Source organism: Rhineura floridana, chromosome 4, assembly GCF_030035675.1.
Source record: "Rhineura floridana isolate rRhiFlo1 chromosome 4, rRhiFlo1.hap2, whole genome shotgun sequence".
Lineage (NCBI taxonomy): Eukaryota > Metazoa > Chordata > Lepidosauria > Squamata > Rhineuridae > Rhineura > Rhineura floridana.
The window spans coordinates 160220796-160244555 of record NC_084483.1 but is presented as its reverse complement, the minus strand read 5'-3'; the positions used below and the strand labels follow the sequence as shown (position 1 = coordinate 160244555).

At 42.4% G+C, this 23760-nt stretch overlaps 1 protein-coding gene and 1 pseudogene across 9 annotated transcripts in view; one reads left to right on the top strand and one right to left on the bottom strand.

Annotated features, from left to right (window-relative positions):
* The window catches only part of ALK (ALK receptor tyrosine kinase), a 731445-nt gene that overhangs the window by 587948 nt on the left and 119737 nt on the right, over positions 1 to 23760 (top strand). The gene's annotated exons all lie outside the window — the stretch shown is intronic.
* On the bottom strand, positions 17393 to 17511 carry LOC133384589 (5S ribosomal RNA; annotated as a pseudogene).

The following is a 23760-nucleotide window of genomic DNA, read 5'->3' as shown; positions in this document are numbered from 1 at the left end:
GGAAACTTCACAAAAATGAGGGGATTGGTAAAACGAAAGCTGAAAAACAAAGTCCAGAGGGCCACATCACTCAAAAATGCTTGGAAGTTGTTTAAAAATACTATATTAGAAGCTCAACTGGAGTGCATACCGCAGATCAGAAAAGGTACCGCCAGGGCCAAGAAGATGCCAGCATGGTTAACGAGCAAAGTCAAGGAAGCTCTTAGAGGCAAAAAGTCTTCCTTCAGAAAATGGAAGTCTTGTCCGAATGAAGAAAATAAAAAAGAACACAAGCTCTGGCAAAAGAAATGCAAGAAGACAATAAGGGATGCTAAAAAAGAATTTGAGGAGCACATTGCTAAGAACATAAAAACCAACAACAAAAAATTCTATAAATACATTCAAAGCAGGAGACCATCTAGGGAGACAATTGGACCCTTGGATGATAAGGGAGTCAAAGGTGTACTAAAGAACGATAAGGAGATTGCAGAGAAGCTAAATGAATTCTTTGCATCTGTCTTCACAGTGGAAGATATAGGGCAGATCCCTGAACCTGAACTAACATTTGCAGGAAGGGATTCTGAGGAACTGAGACAAATAGTGGTAACGAGAGAGGAAGTTCTAAGCTTAATGGACAATATAAAAACTGACAAATCACCGGGCCCGGATGGCATCCACCCGAGAGTTCTCAAAGAACTCAAAGGTGAAATTGCTGATCTGCTAACTAAAATATGTAACTTGTCCCTTGGGTCCTCCTGCGTGCCTGAGGACTGGAAAGTGGCAAATGTAACGCCAATCTTCAAAAAGGGATCCAGAGAGGATCCCGGAAATTACAGGCCAGTTAGCTTAACTTCTGTCCCTGGAAAACTGGTAGAAAGCTAGATTAACTAAGCACATAGAAGAACAAGCCTTGCTGAAGCAGAGCCAGCATGGCTTCTGCAAGGGAAAGTCCTGTCTCAGTAACCTATTAGAATTCTTTGAGAGTGTCAACAAGCATATAGATAGAGGTGATCCAGTGGACATAGTGTACTTAGACTTTCAAAAAGCGTTTGACAAGGTACCTCACCAAAGACTTCTGAGGAAGCTTAGCAGGCATGGAATAAGAGGAGAGGTCCTCTTGTGGATAAGGAATTGGTTAAGAAGCAGAAAGCAGAGAGTAGGAATAAACGGACAGTTCTCCCAATGGAGGGCTGTAGAAAGTGGAGTCCCTCAAGGATCGGTATTGGGACCTGTACTTTTCAACTTGTTCATTAATGACCTAGAATTAGGAGTGAGCAGTGAAGTGGCCAAGTTTGCTGATGACACTAAATTGTTCAGGGTTGTTAAAACAAAAAGGGATTCCGAAGAGCTCCAAAAAGACCTCTCCAAACTGAGTGAATGGGCGGAAAAATGGCAAATGCAATTCAATATAAACAAGTGTAAAATTATGCATATTGGAGCAAAAAATCTGAATTTCACATATACGCTCATGGGGTCTGAACTGGCGGTGACCGACCAGGAGAGAGACCTCGGGGTTGTAGTGGACAGCATGATGAAAATGTCGACCCAGTGTGCGGCAGCTGTGAAAAAGGCAAATTCCATGCTAGCGATAATTAGGAAAGGTATTGAAAATAAAAGAGCCGATATCATAATGCCGTTGTATAAATCTATGGTGCGGCCGCATTTGGAATACTGTGTACAGTTCTGGTCGCCTCATCTCAAAAAGGATATTCTAGAGTTGGAAAAGGTTCAGAAGAGGGCAACCAGAATGATCAAGGGGATGGAGCGACTCCCTTACGAGGAAAGGTTGCAGCATTTGGGGCTTTTTAGTTTAGAGAAAAGGCAGGTCAGAGGAGACATGATAGAAGTGTATAAAATTATGCATGGCATTGAGAAAGTGGATAGAGAAAAGTTCTTCTCCCTCTCTCATAATACTAGAACTCGTGGACATTCAAAGAAGCTGAATGTTGGAAGATTCAGGACAGACAAAAGGAAGTACTTCTTTACTCAGCACATAGTTAAACTATGGAATTTGCTCCCACAAGATGCAGTAATGGCCACCAGCTTGGATGGCTTTAAAAGAAGATTAGACAAATTCATGGAGGACAGGGCTATCAATGGCTACTAGCCATGATGGCTGTGCTCTGCCACCCTAGTCAGAGGCAGCATGCTTATGAAAACCAGTTGCTGGAAGCCTCAGGAGGGTAGAGTGTTCTTGCACTCGGGTCCTGCTTGCGGGCTTCCCCCAGGCACCTGGTTGGCCACTGTGAGAACAGGATGCTGGACTAGATGGGCCACTGGCCTGATCCAGCAGGCTCTTCTTATGTTCTTATGTTCTTATGTTCTTATGTTCTTATGTTCTTATGTTCTTATGTTCTTATGTTCTTATGTTCTTATGTTCTTATGTTCATAGAGCTTTGTTTCTAGTCCCCTGATCATCCTTGTTGCTCTCCTCTGAACCCATTCCAGTTTGTCTGCATCCTTCTTAAAATGTGGTGTCCAGAACTGGACGTAGTACTCAAGATGAGGCCCAACTAGTGCTGAATAGAAGGGAACTAGTACTTCATGTGATTTGGAAACTATACTTCTCTTAATGCAACCTAAAATAACATTTGTCTTTTTTGCAGCCACTTCATACTGTTGGCTTATATTCAGTTTGTGATCAACAATAATTCCAATATCTTTCTTGCATGTAGTATTGCTGAGCCAAGTATCCTCCATCTTATAATTATGAACTTGGTTTCTTTTTCCTAGGTGTAGAACTTTGCATTCACCCCTTTTAAATTTCATTCTGTTGTTTTCAGCCCAATGCTCCAGCATATCAAGATCCCTTTGAATTTTGTTTCTGTCCTCCAGGGTATTATCTATCCCTCCCAATTTTGTATCAGCTGCATTCCCTGCACCTCCTCACCCAAGTCATTAATACCGTGCTCATTACCTCCCTGCAGTTTGAGATGGAACCATTGATAAGCACTCTACGATTCTGTAGCCAACTGCAGATCCACCTGATAGTTGTTTCATCCAGCCCACATTTAGCTAGCTTCCTAATCAGAATATCATGGCGTACTCTGTTAAAAGCTTTGCTGAAGTTGAGATACTGTATATATCATACATATACCACCATTACATTCAAATCTACAAGGTTGCTTTCATTAGATTTGAAAGCCAGGAAGATGGTGGGGAGGCACAAAAACAGCAAGTAGTATTTACTAAAAAGGTCAAAATCTTTGTGTCAGTCTAACCAAATTCTGTGACCTGTATCAGTTATGTACATTTTCCATACATCTCCTTAATTTGCATAATATATTTTCCCACTATTGGATGAGAGAATCAATTAGCTGTGTAGAGGGCTTTGAAGCCCACTGAAAATCTCAATTTAATCTGTCACTCTTTCTGTCTTTGAAGACTAGATCAGAAGTTACCTAATTCTCTCACATTTTTAAGCTGATCATTTCAGTAATGAGGGCTAGAAGTTTCTTAGGAGCATGCTGAATTTTGCAATCAGTATCACTCTCTGCTGCACAATGGGCAAAGCTTCAACAAGATTAGTTTTCCCAACATAGAGATCAGTTATGACAAGAAACCCTCTTGTACGTTCAGCTTCCCAACTGTAAAATGGGATTAATAGAGCAGGCTTTACAGGACTCTTGTGAAGAGTCTTGTGAATAAAGAAGATAAAGAATTTTGCAAAAATAAATGCTCCATTTTGTTTTATGGGGCAAATGTGAAAATCCTACAGGAGTATGTGATTTCAAATGCCATTGTTTTTGCAGATTAGGTGTACTATTTAAAAGTTTGTGGGTCTCGCAACTTTATCTTAAGTAGGACTGCACCAAGTTTTCACCTATTAAAATATTCAGGTGATAAATATTTTAATTAAGTCCTCCTTACTTACCATTTTTGCATACTGCTCACTTCTGCTCCTTTCCCAGGTCAATAACTTCAACACCAATTTTAAAACAAACAAAGATCTTCTCCCTGTGGAGATCCAAACCAGTCAGGAACCACATGAGCAACCTATTATATCACAACATCATTCAGCCAATCAGATTTGGCTACAGGATGCCTATCACAAAGCTAAATCAGAATGAGAGCAAGGCTAGGTATGAGAGAGAAAAAGGAAATGGGATTGATTTGTTTAGGAAGGGAAAGGAAGTTGGTTGATTCCATTTCAAATTAGGCTAGGGTTAGTTGTGTCAGATGAAAATGTAGGGTGGTTTTAAATCTCTCTAAGAAAAAGTGGGATGGCATCTTATCCCATTCCACACTACTTCAAATGCTGAAATTAATGCCTCTTGACCACGCTTTGCATGAAAAAACCATTTTGCCCTGTTTTACAGCCTCTCCCCATCCCATTGCTGAACTGGCAGATGAAGGGATGAAGTTTTTTGAGAATCACATGGCCTCCCTAATTTAACTCAGCCTTAACTCTTAACTCATAGGATCCTAAAGGATCCTAATGAGTTTCACTTTTGAATGAAAACCTTGCATCTATACTGTAACTAGGGTTGCCAGGTCTCCAGTTTCTGCCTAGAGACTCTGGTTTTTGGGGGTCCTCTCCAGGTCTCTGGGTGAGTCGCCTTAATCTCCAGCCTCTTAGCTTTCATTTAAAAAAAATTAAGTTTCTAGGTGGTCGGGTTCAAAAGATATGAACCAAAATGTCAGCCGCCGCCCCAGCAACTTCTGTTAGTACCAGCTACTCTAATCCCTGCCCTTTCAGGTTTTTACCCAATAAGTGAAGTCAGGGTTGTGATTGACAAGATTTGTTGACCCCCCCCAGGCAATACCTAAACCCCATTTCAAGTTCTGATAGAGTTTCCTTTTCCTGCTTGTCTCACATCAGGAATTGAGTGAATTTATAGCTTTCAGCAGCGTAAAGAGTACATTCACTGTACAGGTTTGGGACTTGTTTCTGAGTAAACATGCATAGGATTGCACTACAACAGAAGATCACAGCAGGATCTTGGTAAGCATAAAAGTGTACATGCAGGGTTTTTTAATTACTTGCAAAAATGACATATTTTACATTTTATCTTTCAAATCATTTTTGAACAGAAGTTTTTAAAAGTGTACATGCTACAGTGTTATACTTTTCTAATTAAGGAGTCAAACAAGTTAATTTTTTTCTGGATGCTGAAGAGGGCAGTTTATTTGTCTTATTCATAACCTGTTTTGAAAACCTTCCCAGTGTGAAGCTGTTCTGGGAGTAAAGCTGCAATGCTAATTCCACATACCTGGGAGTTAACCCCAATGAATACAGTAGGACCTATTTTGAGTAGACATGGTTAGGATTGTGCTGAAAATCAGTGGGACTTTTGAGTGAACATAGAAAAGGATTGTGTTATAAATCTTTCTCTTTCCCTCTGATCCTTTTTTAAGCAATTAGCCAGTGCTTACTTAGGTGTCACTGCTTTTATTTGGCAGGAAATTAATACTTTTTTTAAAAAAAATGTTCTGCAATAGCCAACTGGTTTTGACAATAAGCTATTATATGGGGTATATATATTTTTACATCTCAGTGTTTGTGTATATGGAATATTTCCAACAACCCGGTGAGGTAGGGTTGGAAACCAAGGCAGCTCACAAGAAGAAATAAAGCCATTTAAAATCCAGTAACCATAAAACAAGTACAAAACCGTTGCAAAACAGTGGCATGATTTTGAATTTTGGATTGGATGAATGATGCTCCTTATCACTGAATTGCAGTCCTGTGCATGCTTCCCTGTCTGAACAAGCCCCATTGAATACATTAGGACTTGCTTCTGAGTAAACATGCATAGGATTGCACTATAAATCTATTTACAGGTTGCATAAATAAAAAACATTGACATGCATGATTATATAAATATTTCTTCATACTATTGATATGTATCTGATTTCACACTATGGTTGTAAATTATTATTTACAAATTATTATTTCCTCTACATTTTAAGTGTGCCCTTCTTCCTTGGGATGGTCATGATCCCCCTCTGTTTTTTTCACCCCGAGGGGCAGATTTGACTGAGAGGTGGTGCGTAGCCTATGGTCACCCAGTAAACTTTGTAGATTATTATCATTTTAAAATTTAATTAAAATGATTTATATGTAGGCAAAGTTTATGAAGTAATGCAGATCCACATAATACATTGAAAGCACATCCAACTCGCATTTAAAGTGCATGACTTGCCCCAAAGAATCCTGGGAAGTGTAGTTTCCCCCTCACAGTTATAGTTCCCTCCATCCTTAACAACCTACAGTTCCCAGGATTCTGTAGTGGGATTCATGTGCTTCAAATATATGTTGAATGTACATTAAATGGATAGTGTGGATCTGCCCTAGTGTACTGTGCATTCATTAATGAATTGAAAAGAACAGTTTTAAGATACACTTTTTTAAACAGGACATACAAAGGTCCAAAATTCAATCCCCTGAAGAGACTATTGACTGGAATCCTGGAGTGCCAATGCTAGTCCATGTCATCAGTACTGAGCTAGATGGTACCAAATGGCCTGACTCAGTATAAAAGAGGAAAAAGACCCAAGGACCACAGTGACTCCGAAATTTATTTATGTATTTTATTTACAATATTTATATAATGCATTATTGTAAAAAACCTCAAAGCCGTTTATAGAAGGAATTAAAACAATAAAATTATTGGCAAAAACAGTTAAAGATAGGTATTTGAAACATTCAAAATAATGAAACCAACAATGAGTTAAAACAGATAAAAAAGCATACTAGCTTCTACATGCCTGGGCAGGCTTGCCTAAACAAAAATATTTTTAGCAGGTGCCATAGCACAATGGGGAGGAGAGCCTGGCTAGGAGTCCAGAGTCTGTGAGTTCAAATCCCCGCTTGTGTCTCCTGGGTGTAAGGGGCCAACTAAAGATAACCCCCACAGTGAGTGGCTCAGGGGTTACGTGCCATGCCACCTGTGCAGCCGTGAGCAAGCTGCATAGTCCCAAGGAGCCCAGTTGCCCTCCAGCTGGCAGTTGCGGGCAAGGAAGGGGCTGGCTTGTGCAGCTGTGGCAAGCTGAGCAGGCCCTAGCCAGCTGGGGAGGACTAGCCTCAGAGGGAGGCAATGGCAAACCCCCTCTGAATACCGCTTACCATGGAAACCAGGATCGACTTGAAGGCCACACATTTCCATTTAAAATTAGTACAATGAAGGGGTCTGCCTCATGTAAATAGGCAGGGAGTTCCAAAGCATAGGTACTGCCTCTGCCACACTAAAGGATCGATTTCTTACAAGAGCAGAAGAAGTACTATGTGGAACCTGTGACATGGAAAGCACACCTTGAACTTAGCCCATTAGCAAAGCAGCAACTAGTGCACATTTCAGAGCAGAGATATTATGTGCTGATACAGTCTGTTGGTATGGTATTGTATTTAGGAAATCTTTTCTTTTTCTGTTTGCATTTCATTTACCTCTGAACTTACTCCCATACATCCATAGAAGCAATGACAGTGGTTCCATGTGGGCAGCTCAACTCCCTTAAACCCACTGATGATGCATCTTGTGGTTTGCATGATGGTTTGTTTCTTGCCCAATAGTGGTAAAAGAGAACTCACATACTTGGAAGTGTGGCTTCAATTGCTGTTGTTCCCAATCTACTGCCTTTGAAGGTAAACCAAACGATGTGTGTTTTCTCTCTGTCGATTATTACTCACTGGAATTGGGTTGGCTTTCAAAGTGAGTGTATAGCAGCCGACAGTGCAGGCAGGAAAGAGTAGATAATCTTCTTAACTCTTACTCATTTCTCAAACCTCTCTCTGCAGTGAAGGGTCAAGTCTGTAGAGAAGTTTGGAGCAGCTACATTAAAAGGCAGTCAGGGCATTCCAGGCAGGGGGTTGCCAACCCTGCTTTGATATCAATATTGTTGCAGAGGATCCCTAGATAGAAAAAAAGTGGATGTCATTCAATATAACAAGTGGTAGGAGGGAGGTGCCCAGAATGACAAAACAATATGATAAAAAGTCACAATTTTATTCCGTTTTTATGAATAAAAATAATATAAAAAGCAGCGGATCCCTAGTCAAGCCTTACCAACAACACAATCCTAACAATATCTGCTCAGAATTAAGTCCTGTTGAGTTCTATGGGGCTTAGTCCCTTAGTAAGTGTGTTTAGAATTGCAGCCTTCAGCGGCATCCATCTTTACTCCTGAGGGCTCCCATCTAACATCTCCGCAACACCAGGCTCCCTTCTTCCTACAATCGCCTTCTGGTAACAGGCCTGGCCTGAGGGCAGTTCAACCCTTTTTGCCAGAAGCAAGTAGGCTAGATTAAATATTCCTTACCCAAGCTCTCTAAGCAGGTGAGAAAGAATGATCACTTCAGCTGGCCCTGGAAACACCCTCATTTAGCTAAGATTTCTATCTTAATTTCCAGTCAGAGAATTTTGTTTGTTTGAGTGATATGCTCCAAGCAACTGTGGTTGATGCTTAATGAATCCTGCTTAATGACACCACTAGAATTCACTCCCTATGACATCATAAGAATCTACCCCCTATGACATCACTAGGGCCCACCCCTGAAATCTTAGGGTTTCAGATGCTCCTGACCTGGCAAGCTTAACTGTTACAGAAATTGACTGACTTCTCTATATACTGTTTTCACTTTGGCCATGTATGCAGATGTTACTTCTCATGTGTGTGTTTTAGCAGCAGATAGGAAATTCCAACCAGGCTGGAGCCTAAGCTCATAAACTTTGTTGTTCAAGCCAAGGCACTTCAAGCCAGCACCAGGTTGAGAATAATCACGAGAGAGCAACAGTCCTTGTCATTCAGGGAAATACCATTTAAACGTTGGGGAATGGTGTGTGGAAGCTCTGTTTATCTCTGTAGGTCTTTCACTGCCTCTTGATTATCTCACATAGTGACTCTTAAGTTTCCCTTTTGATAGCCATCCTTGACATAAATGGAATTTTGATTGTAATGATTATGGAACCATTCTTCAATTGTCGTTTAAGGAAAGCTGCATGATCCTGACCGATGTGTTTGCAAGCCAACATTAAATGGTGCTGAAAGGTTATAAATACAAAAACTACACATCGAGGTCTCCATACTGGAGGAAAGGTTCACTGCGTGCCCACTACTAGGAGCAAATAAACGACTAGGTACATACTGCAAATAACAATTCCTAAATAAAATTCATGTATTTGTTTAGTTTTACAGACTTTCACCAGCTAAATCCAGCAGCCTCTTGTGAGTGCAGAGACTCATATGTACATAGAGATATATAAGACCACAATCGAAAGAACCATGAATCTCCGTGAACTTTGCAGTTCTCAAAACTTGCTTTTGCTGAAACAGATGATCCCATTTATGTGAGATTGCATGGGATGGGGGCAGTCTTTAACTTTTCAAATGAAAACAAAAAGGCAGAAACTCCACTAAGCTAGTCCAAGCCCCTTGCATGAGCCAAAGTAACTGTTTGGATCCCAACCTACATATACAAGAGTTTCCTCATTCATCAGAGTGGTGGGGACAGCTCCGCATAAGCATTCCTTTGCAAATACATTACTGTCTCCTCTATTTAAATGAATGGACAATGTAGACACATTCTTCTGTTGAGTTGCAAGCTTGCTTGCTTCCTATCTCTCTTACATATACAGACTCGCAGATACACACACTGCCAATGGCTCTCATAGCACTATTTTCTGGAATCTTGACCGCTACCGGGCCCAATTCAAGGTGTTGGTGTTGACCTTTAAAACCCTATACGGTTTCGGCCCAGTATATCTGAAGGAACGCCTCCAGAATCACTGATTATGCCGCCTGACGAGATCAGCCTCGCAAGACCTTCTCTCGGTCCCACCGGTGAGAACAGCTAGGCTGGTACGGACCAGAGAGAGGGCATTCTCTGTTGTGGCCCCCACCCTCTGGAACTCCCTCCCTTTTGATCTCAGACATGCTCCCTCCTTGTCCAGCTATCGCCGAGCCTTGAAGACCTGGCTGTTCAGGCAGGCCTACAAGATTGGGACAGATTAATTTTATGTTATAACTGAATTAACAGATGGTTTCTTTAGCTTAAAATTTGATTATGTTGATGTATATGGATTGTTTTTATTCTTGTTGTTCGTCGCCTAGAGTGTCCCTAACCCGGACAGATAGGCGGCTGAAAAATAAAATTTATTATTATTATTATTATTATTTATTAAACAGAAACTCAGCCACTACAGTCAGTGCTGTGACTCCAGTTCTCAATCCAGACAGGTGATTCAGAAATATACCATGGTCAACAGAACAAAAAGTTGCTGGGGTAACACTCTGCCCGTATAACTCCCAGTGTAAAATATCCTCAGGGCATCCAGGACATTCTTTGTCCCCTAATCGGGTTATAATCTAGAATGAAATCTGTCTATTGCACTCTTGACATTTAGACCTGTGCTAATGTCTTCTACTGGGATGAAGGTGTTGAGGGAAGGTACAGAATACACTTGTAGTGTTGGACAGTACTCAGTTCATGTGATCTGTGCTGATGCTTGCATGATTTTTTTTATTTTCTTACCTTTACATCCCGTCTTTCTTCCAAAATGGAACCCAAGGTGCCATATATGCGACTCCCAAGCAACCACCTATCCAGGCACTGATCAGATCTAGACTTGCTTAGCTTCAGCACAGTGATTGTTTCATGTACCTTCATTGACAGCATTGTGAGTTTCAGCGCTGAAATTCATATTATGGACTAACATTTAGTGGCAGAAGGTTATGCTGATGGAGGATTGGGTTTTAACTTTTTGTATTTTTATATGTTGTGATTATTTTAATTTGAATATTTTATAATTAAAATACATTATTCCTACCCCTTGGATTGGCTAGCTTACCGTGCAATCCTGTACACGTCTACTCAGAATTAAGTCCCATTCAGAGCAATGGGTTTACTCCCAGATGTGGATATAGAGCTGGAGTCTTAAAAATACAGTATTGTTCAAATTTTGAAATGTAGATATATGTTTCAAATTTCAGCAGTTTGTACTCAACAGTTATCACATTTTGAATGAATGAATGTTTATTTCGGTCCATGACCAGCAAGCACATTTCAAACCCTTGCAAATTGTCCCTTCAGCTTAGGCATATATAAAAAAACACCTGAGATCAAAGGAAAAATCTGTACATAAACCTAATGGACAGAAACCTTTTTCAACAAAAGGTAGGACAAGAAACCAACCATGATATTCTCTCTGACTGCTTTTGGGGAGTGTTTTGATGCCGAAAAGCAGCAGAAAGAAAGATGAATTAGTTTTCCTCATCCTTTGCTTTTCAGTATTTCAGCTGTTTACCAGATTTCACCCAAGGCCAATTTCAAACTTAAATATTAAGCTTTCCCCAATTCTACAGCTATTCAGCAGGTAGTTCAAAGAGAGAGTGTGATATATACTTTTTGCTCTTTTGCCTGTTAAGATATTTCCTGTCTGCCTAAGAAAAAAAGCAAATCCCTGTGAGAACCCTGTCATTACACTATTGATCACATGAAGCCATGCTAATTCTGGATCTTTAGAGCACAGCTCCCTCTTCTTTCTTAGAATCTATTTCAATAAAAACAATAAAAGTCAGATCAAGGACATTTGGTGCGCTGTGGACATTAGGGAAAGGAGTTTATGTAGCCTCCAGGTTTACGTTTGCCAGAATTAAGGCCCTTGCATTCACTCACATTGGTCTGTCAATGTTGAATGGAAAGGCTCATGTTCAAAGGCCTGCATAATCTCCTTTGCCATTTATGTTTTGAAACTCTGCCACTCCTGCCTCATCTCTCAGCACATTAAGCTTTCACCACCACACCTTCCAAATCCTCCCTGGCTACCAACGTAACAGCTGATGGTAGTGGGATCCCTGCAGCCTCAGCTTGAGTGGCTCTGAATCTCACTTCCCAGTTATTACAGAGCCCAAGGAATCACCTTGCTGCTTTTTTCCTGAAAGTGCTTCTGTGCCTTTTAGGAGCAACGTAACAGCTGGTAATTTAGCATTCCTCAGCACTGCATCTTTTGTACTGGGAGGTTATGCCTGAAGAATATCCACTTTTCATGCATCTCATGAGAGAGCCAGTGTGGCATAGTGGTTAAGGTGTTGGACTACAACCTGGGAGACCACAGTTTGAATCCCGACACAGCCATGAAACTCACTGGATGACCTTGGGCTAGTCACTGTCTCTCATCCTCATGAAACCCTATTCATAGGGTCTCCATAAGTCAGAATCGACTTGAAGGCAGTACATTTACAGTACATTTTATGCATCTCATGAAGGCATACAAGCACTGCCTGAATAAAAACCTGAGACTGAGAAAACCAAACCAAGGCTGCAGGCTCTATCCCTTCTCTGCCAAGAGGCCAAGTTAGGCCAAGTTATTTCCTGAAGATGGTACCTGCTATATAATGCACCAGGGGAGCAGGAGACCTGACGTCTCTGAGATATTGAACTGCCCTACAAATTTGTCAGAAAGCAAACACACTTTGGGTTGGTCTTTCACAGTCCAATCCACTTCCTGTGTAGCTTGGAAGAATTGGGTAACGTGCCTCTGAGCATATGTTGAGTGGTGGCAACACCTGCAATCAGCCCAAATAACAGAAACAAGAAATGTGCTGTGGTGACCTTGTTTTAGCAGGGAGGAAGTTGATATAGTTCAGATAGTCTCTTTAAATATGTTTGATTTACTTTGCAATTTTAGTGAAATTTCCTATAGTAAATCATTTTCTTTTGCTTCTGTTTCTGTTAATATGTGAAGTACAGCAGCACTCTGCAACACTAAAAAAAAACTCCAAAAACAAATTGTGGAATAATGGCACTGACTGTTTTGTAGAATAGTTTCCAATGGAGATGAGGAGTGTCTCAGTTTGCACAAGATAAAACAGTGGAAGGTGACCTCCAGTTTGAAAGACAAAAGGCTGTCTTCACCATCATATAACATTAACCAATAAAAAGGCTTTGAAATTAATAAAAATAAATTTGACACAGATTTTTAGGATGAATAATGAGAGAAATATAATTTTCTAGGTTAGATTCTCTATAGAAATAGTAACACAGGCAAGAAGCAAAGTAAAATGAACAACAAACATACAAAAATGTAATCCTCCATCTTTGGAGATGGCAGGTGTTGCCACCACTCACCATATGCTCAGAGGCATGTTACCCAATTCTTTCAAGCTACACAGCAAGTAGATTGGACTGAGAAAGACCATCCCAAATTGTGTTGGCATTTTGACAACTTTGAAGGGCAGTACAATATCTCAGAGAGGAGGTCAGGTCTCCTGCTCCCCTGCTGCGTTCACTATAGCTGCCCAATTTCCCTGCTTTTTAAAGTTTGATAGAAAATATCTGTTGGCTATAGGTATGTTCTTAAAACACAAGGTTTTTTGCCTATTAGTGAATTAGAAACAGTTTGATCTTCATGATGGGCTGATGCTTCACTGACACTTCTGAAGCACATAAGGCCAGCACCCTGCTGAAGCTAAGCAGGGTCAGGTCTGGTCAGTGCCTGGATGGGAGACTGCCTGGGAACCATATGTAAGCCGCCTTGAGTTTCTATCATGAAAAGAAAGGTGGGGTATAAATGTAATAAATAAATAAATAAACTTTCACCATGTAAAGAAAAGGATTCCAGTGCCATGTTTGGGGAGGAAAAATCAGAGCTTGGAAGATTACTTTTAAAAAGTAATAAATTACAGTTACACTTACATGGCCCCAAAAAGTAGTAATTGCCATTACAATTACAATTGCTCTGAAAGTAACTGATTACTTTACTTTTCCTCCAAAGTAATCACTACAATTACATTTCAGTTACTTTTTAAAAAAAAATGCCTACAAGGTGCTGGCCTTGGCTGCTGCACATCTAAGTAGCCTAAAACAACATTAAAAATAAACAGGTAGTAGAATAATTATTTTTATTCATAAGATAGCAATGGTGGTCTCTCCGCTGGTAAGGCTGGTGGGGAGGGAGGCTGCGGCCACTACTCAGATCTTAGCACGCCAAACCAAGTGCACCCCCCCACTCAGCCAGCAAGCATAACCTCTCTCACTTGACCATCTCCCAGACCCTGCCCTGCCACCAACTAAGGGACACTCACTCAAGCAAACATTTTCACCTGAGATGCGAAAAGGTTAAAATACTGCAAATGCAGCACAGTAGGCAGAGAGGGTGGTGGAGGCCACTTTGTGTGCCAAGTGCAAACACAGTATTCTCTCTCTCTCTCTCTCTCTCTGTCACACACACACACACACACACACACACACACACACACACACACACACGTCATCTTTCACCTCCACAGTTCTTTATCTCCATTTCTGCTGCCTCCTTCTCCTCCTTTATCCATGTTTTTGACCTCTGGATCCTTTCTCCCTCCACTCCATTCTTCACCACCACTATCCATTTTTTAAAATAATTGTTTTCTCCACTCCACCCCATCTCACTCTCCGCCTCCTCCCTTGTCGCCTCCTACCCATCCACAGAGCATGAGGAAAGAGCGACAGAAGCCCAGTATGAGACACATGATTTTCATCCACAAATCAGAGGAGCAGAAGTATTCCCCTGCTCCCCTCCCCAAGTAATGCCCCAAAGTAATTCTGGAAACGTTACAATTACTCCACAAAAGTAGTAAAATTACTCCTATTTCTATTACAATCAAAATGTAAAGGAATTACCCACTCGTTACTCAAAAAAGTAATGAATTACAAGTAATTCGTTACTTGTAGCTAGTTACTTCCAAGCTCTGGGAAAAATTATATCATGTTTGTTTCTGAAAACTGTAAGCCTCATTCATTTACAGTAGGAAACAGCTAGATGGAGAATTGTGGTTTGACTGAGGTTTTTTTATCAATTAAATTGTCTCTGATTAATTGAGTAGCAGTCTTATTTTTTAAAGAATGATAACTAAATTTTAATACAAATACTTACAAAACCACAGCTACTTTGTTTCTGCTGTAACAATCCTTGCAAAAAGCATGGAATAATTCCTAAATCATCTAACCTTGATGTTGGAATTAGATATGGGTCACAAAGACTAGAAGATGGCCACAAAAATTATGGTCTGGGCAATGATCAATCAGTATGAATATATCAAATAGCTATTTATAGCTGAAGGCACAACCCACATGGAATATATAGCTGCTGTATGATATGTGCACTTAATTAAAAGAATATGCAACCTTTGGGCTGACGCAAAACAGTAGGGTAGCCTGTGTTTATATAAGTGTTGAAAAACAGAACAGATTTAATACAGGTGAATGATGAACTACAGAAAATAATGACACCATCTTTTATTCATTGAAGATATACAACCTTTATACAGATAATAAGCCAAAGACCTGACATTGTAAGGTGATGGATGGACAGACCCATACATTTCTGGTCTGTGTCAATTTCACATGTGTACATGCATGTTTCTCTTCCATTTCCATTTGGCTTTAATCTGTGATTTTTTTAAAAAAGAATCTGCATAAAAAATGTATTTAAATTCTTATTTCTATTGTCATTCTTATTTCTTATTGTCATGTTTTATTGGATGAGTTTCAGTTGGCTCAGCTCGAGGACGTGGACAAGGTACTTGGACAGGTGCGTGCAACCACTTCTACACTAGATCCTTGCCCCTCCTGGCTAATAAAAACTAGCAGGGATGGAACAGCTGGCTGGGCCAGGGAAGTGATAAATGCCTCTTTACAAGAGGGAGTGGTCCCTAGCTGTCTGAAAGAGGCAGTAGTGAGACCACTTCTGAAAAAAACTTCCTTGGACCCAGAAGACCTTAATAGCTACAGACCAGTAGCAAATGTTCCATTCCTGGGCAAGATCTTGGAATGAGTGGTTGCTGCCCAGCTCCAGGCGCTATTGGATGAAACCGATTATCTAGATCCATTTCAATCGGGTTTTAGGCCCGGTTTTAGCACCGAGACAGCCTTGGTCGCCCTGTACGATGACTTATGTTGGGAGAGGGACGGAGGGAGTGTAACTCTGTTGATTCTCCTTGATCTCTCAGCGGCTTTTGATACTATCGACCATGGTATCCTTCTGGAGAGGCTCGTGGAGTTGGGAGTTGGGGGCACTGCTTGGCAGTGGTTCCGCTCCTACCTGGCGGGTCGTCTCCAGAAGGTAGTGCTTGGGGAACATTGCTCGACACCGTGGGTTCTCCAACGTGGAGTCCCTCAGGGGTCAGTTCTGTCCCCCATGCTTTTTAACATCTACATGAAGCCGCTGAGTGTGGTCATCAGGAGTTTTGGAGTGCGCTGCCACCAGTACGCTGATGACACGCAGCTCTATTTCTCCTTTTCATCTTCTTCAGGTGAGGCTGTCAATGTGCTGAACAGTTGCCTGGCTGCGATAATGGACTGGATGAGAGCTAATAAACTGAGGCTAAATCCAGACAAGACTGAGATGCTGTTGGTGGGTGATTTCTCTGATCAAATGGTGAATATGCACCCTGTTCTGGATGGGGTTACACTCCCCCTGAAGGAGCGGGTTCATAGTCTGGGAGTACTCTTAGATCCTTCCCTGTCACTCGAGGCTCAAGTAGCCTCGGTGGCACGGAATGAGTTCTACCAACTTCGGTTGGTAGCCCAGCTACGTCCCTATCTGGACAGGGAGGACCTCACCTCAGTTGTCCATGCTCTGGTAACCTCTCGATTGGATTACTGCAATGCGCTCTATGTAGGGCTGCCTTTGAAGACGGTTCGGAAACTACAGCTTGTGCAAAACGCGCCGGCCAGGCTGATAACGAGGACCAGGCAGTCCGAACATATAACACCTGTTCTGGCCCACTTGCACTGGCTACCTATATGTTTCCGGGCCAGATTCAAAGTGTTGGTTTTAACCTATAAAGCCTTATACGGCGCGGGACCACAATACCTCTTGGAACGACTCTCCCAATATGAACCTGCCCGTACACTACGTTCAACATCGAAGGCCCTCCTCCGAGTTCTGACTCATAGAGAGGCTCGGAGGATGGTTACAAGAACTAGGGCCTTCTCAGTGGTGGCCCCTGAATTGTGGAATAGTCTTCCCGTTGAGGTGCGCTTGGCGCCGACTTTGCTATCTTTTCGGCGCCAAGTTAAAACCTTTCTCTTTGCTCAGGCATTGAATTTAATATGTTTAATTTGGTTTTAGATTTGTGGATTTTTATATATATGTTTTTGTACCGATTTATGTGATTTTATTGTATATACCTTCTGTTGTACACCGCCCAGAGAGCTATGCTAGTGGGGTGGTATAAAAATCTAACAAATAAATAAATAAATAAATAAATAAAATGTATTTAAATATGTTTTTATTAACTATGTATTATATATATATATATATATATATATATATATATATATATATATATATATAGTTTCAATATGTTGTTGTTGCTATATGCCTTCAAGTCGATTACGACTTATGGCTACCCTATGAATCTTTTTTGGATATATTCATAGGGTTTTCAGGGTAAGAGGTATTAAGAGGTGGTTTACCATTGCCTTCCTCTAAGCCTACGGCACCTGGTATTCCCTGGCAATCTCCCATCGAAGTACTAACCAGGCCTGACCCTGCTTAGCTTCCAAGATCAGACGAGATCAGGCATGTTCAGGGTAGTATGGTCGTAAGCTTTGTTTCAATATTCTCATTTATAAATGCTTTTATCCTAAAATACAAATTGTAATGGATTTTGGTACACGTTTTGAACTAAGAACTGCATTGCAGAATTTAGAGAAGTGCAAAATCCAAAGCATAAATCTGTTCCAATTCACACTTTAGTCCAGGAAGTGCAGATCAGGTCAATTCTTTTAGAATTCACAGAAACTAAATTCCTTAAGTATCCCTAGAAAGGATATTCAAGGATATGTGTTCACTTCATGATGTAAGCCTAGCATCTCTGCTGCCATAGCCAATTCATGGGAGAGTCAGTTCAAAACAGAAATACTGGACAGTTCCCCTCCTTACTAATTTTCATGCCAATTTGGCACAGCAGAGAGCTTTAAAGAACCCAACTATTGCTTTTATAGGGTAATTCAGCCTGCTCCACGAGCTAGAGGGAGCCCCAGCTGACAAAATGTCAAGGCGAGTTAAGCAGCAGAGCGAGTTCGGCAGCAGGGCGAGGAGGCCAGGGCCCCCCACTCTGCCCGTCTGTTCCCTGACCTCAACTAAACCGCAGTCTCCAACCCATTGACGTAATAAACCTTAAACAAAACTATGCAGGTAAGAAGCCAGCAGGTGTGTGGGGGCTTTCCAGTGTTTTGCACCGCCTGCAGCATGTACGACTATCTGCCTGTTGGACAGAAGTCGTGGGTATGCTCTCGGTGCAATGAGCTCCTGGCTCTCCGGGAACGACTTTATTTCCTTGAGGCCAAGGTGGCGGACCTGGAAAAGCTGAGAGAGGCAGAGAGGTGTGTGGAGGAGGCCTTCAGGGACGTTATAGCTGTGTCCCACTCCAACGATGATAGCTCTCCTGCTATCATGGACAACGATGGTCTCGGGGAAGGAGAGCATCCAGCTGAGGAAGAGGGAAACAATCCCTTAGAAGGGACCCAATCCTTGGGGGATGAGCAGCTATCCTCTCGTGCCGAGGATATATCTCCAGGGGGTGGAGGGATCCTTGTAGTGGGTGATTCGATCATTAGGAACATAGAAAGTGGGGTGTGTGATGGGCGTGTAGACCGCAAGGTGTTTTGCCTGCCTGGTGCGAAGGTTGCGGATATCGCCCGTCGTTTAGATAGTTTGGTAGACAGTGCTGGGAAGGAGTCAGTGGTCGTGGTGCACGTTGGCACCAACGACATGGGGAAATGCAGCCGTGAGGTCCTGGAAGCAAAATTTAGGTTGCTAGGTAGGATCCTGAAAGCCAGGACCTCCAAGGTGGCTTTCTCTGAAATGCTACCGGTTCCACACGCAGGACCAGCCAGACAGGCCCAGCTTCGCAGTCTCAATGCGTGGATGAGACGATGGTGTCGGGTGGAAGGGTTTGGATTTGTTAGGCACTGGGGAACATTTTGGGACAAGCCGGGCCTGTACAAAAGGGACGGGCTCCACTTGAACCAGAATGGAACCAGACTGCTGGCACTTAAAATTAAAAAGGTGGCAGAGCAGCTTTTAAACTGACTGAGGGGGGAAACCCGACAGGAGCTGAGAAAGGTCCGGTTCGGAATAAACCTCCCCCCTGGGATAAAAACCAAAGAAATGATGAAATTTTAAAAGGGGTAGGCCTAGAAGTAGGCATTGTGAGAGCAGGGGCACAGGATATAAATCCAGAAGAGCAAAATTACCACAGGCCTAACCACAAGTGCCAAAGACACTTGAAGAGAGACACTGCTTACAAGTGCCTGTATGCTAATGCTAGGAGCCTGCGAACCAAGATGGGAGAACTGGAGTGCTTGGTCTTAGAGGAGAGCATTGATATAGTGAGCATAACGGGGACCTGGTGGAATGGAGAAAACCAGTGGCATACGGTTATCCCTGGATATAAACTATATCGGAAGGACAGGGAAGGACGTATTGGTGGCGGAGTCGCTCTATACGTGAAAGAAGGCATTGAATCCAGCAAGCTCGAAACCCCAAAAGAGGCAGACTCCTCCACAGAATCGTTGTGGGTAGTGATACCATGCCCCAGGAGGGACTTAATACTGGGAATGATCTATCGTCCCCCTGATCAAAATGCTCAGGGAGACCTTGAGATGAGATATGAAATTGAGGAAGCATCCAAACTAGGAAATGTGGTAGTAATGGGTGACTTCAACTACCCGGACATAGACTGGCTGCATATGTGTTCCAGTCATGACAAAGAAGCAAAGTTTCTAGATATTCTAAATGACTATTCCCTAGACCAGTTGGTCATGGAACCGACCAGAGGGACGGCAACCCTGGACTTAATCCTCAGTGGGGACCAGGACCTGGTGCGAGATGTAAGTGTTGTTGAACCGATTGGGAGCAGTGACCACAGTGCTATTAAATTAAACATACATGTAACTGGCCAATTGCCAAGAAAATCCAACACGGTCACATTTGACTTCAAAAGAGGAAACTTCACAAAAATGAGGGGATTGGTAAAAAGAAAGCTGAAAAACAAAGTCCAGAGGGTCACATCACTCGAAAATGCTTGGAAGTTGTTTAAAAACACTATATTAGAAGCTCAACTGGAGTGCATACCGCAGATCAGAAAAGGTACCGCCAGGGCCAAGAAGATGCCAGCATGGTTAACGAGCAAAGTCAAGGAAGCTCTCAGAGGCAAAAAGTCTTCCTTCAAAAAATGGAAGTCTTGTCCAAATGAAGAAAATAAAAAAGAACACAAACTCTGGCAAAAGAAATGCAAGAAGACAATAAGGGATGCTAAAAAAGAATTTGAGGAGCACATTGCCAAGAACATAAAAACCAACAACAAAAAATTCTATAAATACATTCAAAGCAGGAGACCATCTAGGGAGACAATTGGACCCTTGGATGATAAGGGAGTCAAAGGTGTACTAAAGAACGATAAGGAGATTGCAGAGAAGCTAAATGAATTCTTTGCATCTGTCTTCACAGTGGAAGATATAGGGCAGATCCCTGAACCTGAACTAACATTTGCAGGAAGGGATTCTGAGGAACTGAGACAAATAGTGGTAACGAGAGAGGAAATTCTAAGCTTAATGGACAATATAAAAACTGACAAATCACTGGGCCCGGATGGCATCCACCCGAGCGTTCTCAAAGAACTCAAATGTGAAATTGCTGATCTGCTAACTAAAATATGTAACTTGTCCCTCAGGTCCTCCTCCGTGCCTGAGGACTGGAAAGTGGCAAATGTAACGCCAATCTTCAAAAAGGGATCCAGGGGGGATCCCGGAAATTACAGGCCAGTTAGCTTAACTTCTGTCCCTGGAAAACTGGTAGAAAGGATTATTAAAGCTAGATTAACTAAGCACATAGAAGAACAAGCCTTGCTGAAGCAGAGCCAGCATGGCTTCTGCAAGGGAAAGTCCTGTCTCAGTAACCTATTAGAATTCTTTGAGAGTGTCAACAAGCATATAGATAGAAGTGATCCAGTGGACATAGTGTACTTAGACTTTCAAAAAGCGTTTGACAAGGTACCTCACCAAAGACTTCTGAGGAAGCTTAGCAATCATGGAATAAGAGGAGAGGTCCTCTTGTGGATAAGAAATTGGTTAAGAAGCAGAAAGCAGAGAGTAGGAATAAACGGACAGTTCTCCCAATGGAGGGCTGTAGAAAGTGGAGTCCCTCAAGGATCGGTATTGGGACCTGTACTTTTCAACTTGTTCATTAATGACCTAGAATTAGGAGTGAGCAGTGAAGTGGCCAAGTTTGCTGATGACACTAAATTGTTCAGGGTTGTTAAAACAAAAAGGGATTGCGAAGAGCTCCAAAAAGACCTCTCCAAACTGAGTGAATGGGCAGAAAAATGGCAAATGCAATTCAATATAAACAAGTGTAAAATTATGCATATTGGAGCAAAAAATCTGAATTTCACATATACGCTCATGGGGTCTGAACTGGCGGTGACCGACCAGGAGAGAGACCTCGGGGTTGTAGTGGACAGCACGATGAAAATGTCGACCCAGTGTGCGGCAGCTGTGAAAAAGGCAAATTCCATGCTAGCGATAATTAGGAAAGGTATTGAAAATAAAAGAGCCGATATCATAATGCCGTTGTATAAATCTATGGTGCGGCCGCATTTGGAATACTGTGTACAGTTCTGGTCGCCTCATCTCAAAAAGGATATTCTAGAGTTGGAAAAGGTTCAGAAGAGGGCAACCAGAATGATCAAGGGGATGGAGCGACTCCCTTACGAGGAAAGGTTGCAGCATTTGGGGCTTTTTAGTTTAGAGAAAAGGCGGGTCAGAGGAGACATGATAGAAGTGTATAAAATTATGCATGGCATTGAGAAAGTGGATAGAGAAAAGTTCTTCTCCCTCTCTCATAATACTAGAACTCGTGGACATTCAAAGAAGCTGAATGTTGGAAGATTCAGGACAGACAAAAGGAAGTACTTCTTTACTCAGCGCATAGTTAAACTATGGAATTTGCTCCCACAAGACGCAGTAATGGCCACCAGCTTGGACGGCTTTAAAAGAAGATTAGACAAATTCATGGAGGACAGGGCTATCAATGGCTACTAGCCATGATGGCTGTGCTCTGCCACCCTAGTCAGAGGCAGCATGCTTCTGAAAACCAGTTGCTGGAAGCCTCAGGAGGAGAGAGTGTTCTTGTACTCGGGTCCTGCTTGCGGGCTTCCCCCAGGCACCTGGTTGGCCACTGTGAGAACAGGATGCTGGACTAGATGGGCCACTGGCCTGATCCAGCAGGCTCTTCTTATGTTCTTATGTTCTTAATTCCTGAAACTTATTCCAAGCTGTGCAACATTTGTGCTTTTTCTCTTCTGCACTGCTTTAACCCATCCATCTTCTCTGTTGTTGCAAGATTGATCCCCTTACGAGAACTCAGAAGCACGTTGGACTGAGGAGGGGAGGAACAGAAGCATAACAATCCTGCTAAATGATAAATGGAGGCAGGCCTAAGAAAAGCTAACCATATAAATTGCCTGATAAATGTGATGGGTTAATACTTGCCCTCTCTTATATCTCTACAAGTCCCATCAAACTGATGGAATAGCCTCATTAATTCCAGCTGAGTGGCTGAGATGTAGTAGATTGCACAATTTGTTCATCTTGTAGTTAGCAGATTTCTTATGTGGTCAGTTGGTGGGGGAACCCTGGCTTCCACTTCTCAAGACAGAAACACAGGATTCCTTTTTTAATCTTGCTTTGGACTGACGATCCAAAAGCTATACTGAAACTGATATGTATTCACTAATAGGCAAAAAACCTTGTGGTTTAAGAACATACCTATAGCCAACAGATATTTCTATCAAACTTTAAAAAGCAGGGAAATTGGGCAGCTATAGTAAATGCAGCAGGGGAGCAGGAGACCTGACCTCCTCTCTGAGATATTGTACTGCCCTACAAAGTTGTCAAAATGCAAACACAATTTGGGGTGGTCTTTCACAGTCCAATCTACTTGCTGTGTAGCTGGGAAGAATTGGGTAACACGTGCCTCTGAGCATATGGTGAGTGGTGGCAACACCTGCAATCAGCCCAAATAACAGAAACAAGAAATGTGCTGTGGTGATCTTGTTTTAGCAGGGAGGGAGTTGATATAGTTCAGATAGTCTCTTTAAATATGTTTGAAGGGGGGAGGGGAGGGGGAAGGAGGGGAGGGGAGGGGGAAGGAGGGGATTGGAAGGGGATGAGGGAGGGGAAGGGAGGGGTGAAGGGAGGGGAGGGAAGGGGCAAGAGGGAGGGGATAGGAGGGCGGAGGAGGGGAGAGCAGGTTTGATCATTTGCATGCTTTTTTACTTCAGTGGGATTTACTCCTGTGCAATCATGCTTAGGGTAGGTGAAACAGACCTGGGGGAGGGAGGAGGGGGAGGGGGAGGGCAGGAAGGGGAGGGGGAGGGGGAGGGAGGAAGAGAGGGGAGGAGATTCGGTGGGTGGGCACTGGGCAAAGGGGAAGCTCCTTTCCTTTCCAAAAGGAAAACACTGTGAACAGTATCATTGCTTTTCAGCATTTCCCCCACCTTTTTATTCTACAGGAGGCACATGTAGCCCCCCCACCCAAATTTAAACCAAAGCTGTCCCTGGCCACATCCACACCAGACCTTTATTTCACTTTAGACAGTCATGGCTCTCCCAAAGATTCCTGGGAAGTGTAGTTAGTGAAGGGTGCTGAGAGTTGCTGCGATATGCCCTGTTCCCCTCACAGAGCTACAGTCAGAGCAGCTGAACTGTTAAACCACTCTGGCCACTGGAGCTCTGTCAGGGGAATATGAGTCTCCTCTCAGCACCCTTCAGAAACTACACTTTCCAGGATT